We start from the raw sequence: 4,595 nt of genomic DNA, 5'->3' as shown, positions 1-4,595 counted from the left end.
TATGATGCAACAATGCCTATGTGACTCTGGCAGAGCCCGGCTGCCAAATTTGAAACGTCCAGCGATTGCGCCCACACGAAAGCTGCCAGCACTGAAAGCTCTACCTGGTTTTCACTGTCCCTTGGAACTGCATTCGCTGCCGCACAGACATTATCGCTCCGCAAAAGCCTTGGTTGGTTATGATGCAACAATGCCTATGTGAGTCTCGCACAGCCCACTGCCAAATTTAAAACGTCCACTGATTGCGCCCACACGAAAGCTGCCAGCACTGAAAGCTCTACCTGGTTTTCACTGTCCCTTGGAACTGCATTCGCTGCCGCACAGACATTTGCGCTTTGCAAAAGCCTTGGTTGGGTACGAAGCAACAATGCCTATGTGACTCTGGCAGAGCCCGGCTGCCAAATTCGAAACGTCCAGCGATTGCTCCCACACGAAAGCTGCCAGCACTGAAAGCTCTACCTGGTTTTCACTGTCCCTTGGAACTGCATTCGCTGCCGCACAGACATTCACGCTCTGCGCAAGCCTTGGTTGGTTATGATGCAACAATGCCTATGTGACTCTGGCAGAGCCCGGCTGCCAAATTCGAAACGTCCAGCGATTGCGCCCACACGAAAGCTGCCAGCACTGAAAGCTCTACCTGGTTTTCACTGTCCCTTGGAACTGCATTCGCTGCCGCACAGACATTCACGCTCTGCGCAAGCCTTGGTTGGTTATGATGCAACAATGCCTATGTGACTCTCGCAGAGCCCGGCTGCCAAATTCGAAACGTCCAGCGATTGCTCCCACACGAAAGCTGCCAGCACTGAAAGCTCTACCTGGTTTTCACTGTCCCTTGGAACTGCATTCGCTGCCGCACAGACATTCGCGCTCCGCAAAAGCCTTGGTTGGTTATGATGCAACAATGCCTATGTGACTCTGGCAGAGCCCGGCTGCCAAATTCGAAACGTCCAGTGATTGCGCCCACACGAAAGCTGCCAGCACTGAAAGGTCTACCTGGATTTCACTGTCCCTTGGAACTGCATTCGCTGCCGCACAGACATTATCGCTCCGCATAAGCTTTATTTGTTTCTGATGCAACAATGCCTATGTGACTCTCGCAGAGACCGGCTGCCAAATTTGAAACGTCCATCGATTGCGCCCACACGAAAGCTGCCAGCACTGAAAGCTCTACCTGGTTTTCACTGTCCCTTGGAACTGCATTCACTGCCGCACAGACATTCGCGCTCTGCAAAAGCCTTGGTTGGTTATGATGCAACAATGCCTATGTGAGTCTCCCACAGCCCACTGCCAAATTTAAAACGTCCACTGATTGCGCCCACACGAAAGCTGCCAGCACTGAAAGCTCTACCTGGTTTTCACTGTCCCTTGGAACTGCATTCGCTGCCGCACAGACATTTGCGCTTTGCAAAAGCCTTGGTTGGGTATGAAGCAACAATGCCTATGTGACTCTGGCAGAGCCCGGCTGCCAAATTCGAAACGTCCAGCGATTGCTCCCACACGAAAGCTGCCAGCACTGAAAGCTCTACCTGATTTTCACTGTCCCTTGGAACTGCATTCGCTGCCGCACAGACATTCACGCTCTGCGCAAGCCTTGGTTGGTTATGATGCAACAATGCCTATGTGACTCTGGCAGAGACCGGCTGCCAAATTTGAAACATTGACCGATTGCGCCCACACGAAAGCTGCCAGCACTGAAAGCTCTACCTGGTTTTCACTGTCCCTTGGAACTGCATTCGCTGCCGCACAGACATTCGCGGTCCGCAAAAGCCTTGGTTGGTTATGATGCAACAATGCCTATGTGAGTCTCCCACAGCCCACTGCCAAATTTAAAACGTCCACTGATTGCGCCCACACGAAAGCTGCCAGCACTGAAAGCTCTACCTGGTTTTCACTGTCCCTTGGAACTGCATTCGCTGCCGCACAGACATTCGCGCTCTGCGCAAGCCTTGGTTGGTTATGATGCAACAATGCCTATGTGACTCTGCAGAGCCCGCTGCCAAATTCGAAACGTCCAGCGATTGCGCCCACACGAAAGCTGCCAGCACTGAAAGCTCTACCTGGTTTTCACTGTCCCTTGAACTGCATTCGCTGCCGCACAGACATTCGCGACTGCAAAAGCCTTGGTTGGTTATGATGCAACAATGCCTATGTGACTCTCGCACGGCCCGGCTGCCAAATTTGAAACGTCCAGCGATTGCGCCCACACGAAAGCTGCCAGCACTGAAAGCTCTACCTGGTTTTCACTGTCCCTTGGAACTGCATTCGCTGCCGCACAGACATTCGCGCTCTGCGCAAGGCTTGGTTAGTTATGATGCAACAATGCCTATGTGACTCTCGCAGAGCCCGGCTGCCAAATTTGAAACGTCCAGCGATTGCGCCCACACGAAAGCTGCCAGCACTGAAAGCTCTACCTGGTTTTCACTGTCCCTTGGAACTGCATTCGCTGCCGCACAGACATTATCGCTCCGCAAAAGCCTTGGTTGGTTATGATGCAACAATGCCTATGTGAGTCTCGCACAGCCCACTGCCAAATTTAAAACGTCCACTGATTGCGCCCACACGAAAGCTGCCAGCACTGAAAGCTCTACCTGGTTTTCACTGTCCCTTGGAACTGCATTCGCTGCCGCACAGACATTTGCGCTTTGCAAAAGCCTTGGTTGGGTACGAAGCAACAATGCCTATGTGACTCTGGCAGAGCCCGGCTGCCAAATTCGAAACGTCCAGCGATTGCGCCCACACGAAAGCTGCCAGCACTGAAAGCTCTACCTGGTTTTCACTGTCCCTTGGAACTGCATTCGCTGCCGTACAGACATTCACGCTCTGCGCAAGCCTTGGTTGGTTATGATGCAACAATGCCTATGTGACTCTGGCAGAGCCCGGCTGCCAAATTCGAAACGTCCAGCGATTGCGCCCATACGAAAGCTGCCAGCACTGAAAGCTCTACCTGGTTTTCACTGTCCCTTGGAACTGCATTCGCTGCCGCACAGACATTCGCGCTCCGCAAAAGCCTTGGTTGGTTATGATGCAACAATGCCTATGTGACTCTGGCAGAGCCCAGCTGCCAAATTCGAAACGTCCAGTGATTGCGCCCACACGAAAGCTGCCAGCACTGAAAGCTCTACCTGGATTTCACTGTCCCTTGGAACTGCATTCGCTGCCGCACAGACATTATCGCTCCGCATAAGCTTTATTTGTTTCTGATGCAACAATGCCTATGTGACTCTCGCAGAGACCGGCTGCCAAATTTGAAACGTCCAGCGATTGCGCCCACACGAAAGCTGCCAGCACTGAAAGCTCTACCTGGTTTTCACTGTCCCTTGGAACTGCATTCACTGCCGCACAGACATTCGCGCTCTGCAAAAGCCTTGGTTGGTTATGATGCAACAATGCCTATGTGACTCTCGCAGAGCCCGGCTGCCAAATTTGAAACGTCCAGCGATTGCGCCCACACGAAAGCTGCCAGCACTGAAAGCTCTACCTGGTTTTCACTGTCCCTTGGAACTGCATTCGCTGCCGCACAGACATTCGCGCTCTGCGCAAGCCTTGGTTGGTTATGATGCAACAATGCCTATGTGACTCTCGCAGAGCCCGGCTGCCAAATTCGAAACGTCCAGCGATTGCGCCCAACGAAAGCTGCCAGCACTGAAAGCTCTACCTGGTTTTCACTGTCCCTTGGAACTGCATTCGCTGCCGCACAGACACTCACGCTCTGCGCAAGCCTTGGTTGGTTATGATGCAACAATGCCTATGTGACTCTCGCAGAGACCGGCTGCCAAATTTGAAACGTCCAGCGATCGCGCCCACACAAAACCTGCCAGCACTGAAAGCTCTACCTGGTTTTCACTGTCCCTTGGAACTGCATTCGCTGCCGCACAGACATTCACGCTCTGCGCAAGCCTTGGTTGGTTATGATGCAACAATGCCTATGTGACTCTGGCAGAGCCCGGCTGCCAAATTTGAAACGTCCAGCGATTGCGCCCACACGAAAGCTGCCAGCACTGAAAGCTCTACCTGGTTTTCACTGTCCCTTGGAACTGCATTCGCTGCCGCACAGACATTCGCGCTCTGCGCAAGCCTTGGTTGGTTATGATGCAACAATGCCTATGTGACTCTCGCAGAGCCCGGCTGCCAAATTTGAAACGTCCACTGATTGCGCCCACACGAAAGCTGCCAGCACTGAAAGCTCTACCTGGTTTTCACTGTCCCTTGGAACTGCATTCGCTGCCGCACAGACATTTGCGCTTTGCAAAAGCCTTGGTTGGGTACGAAGCAACAATGCCTATGTGACTCTGGCAGAGCCCGGCTGCCAAATTCGAAACGTCCAGCGATTGCTCCCACACGAAAGCTGCCAGCACTGAAAGCTCTACCTGGTTTTCACTGTCCCTTGGAACTGCATTCGCTGCCGCACAGACATTCACGCTCTGCGCAAGCCTTGGTTGGTTATGATGCAACAATGCCTATGTGACTCTGGCAGAGCCCGGCTGCCAAATTCGAAACGTCCAGCGATTGCGCCCACACGAAAGCTGCCAGCACTGAAAGCTCTACCTGGTTTTCACTGTCCCTTGGAACTGCATTCGCTGCCGCACAGACATTCA

This window comes from Mycteria americana, unplaced genomic scaffold (genome assembly GCF_035582795.1).
Source record: "Mycteria americana isolate JAX WOST 10 ecotype Jacksonville Zoo and Gardens unplaced genomic scaffold, USCA_MyAme_1.0 Scaffold_27, whole genome shotgun sequence".
In the NCBI taxonomy this organism is placed as follows: Eukaryota; Metazoa; Chordata; class Aves; order Ciconiiformes; family Ciconiidae; genus Mycteria; species Mycteria americana.
Note: the sequence above shows the minus strand (reverse complement) of the source record.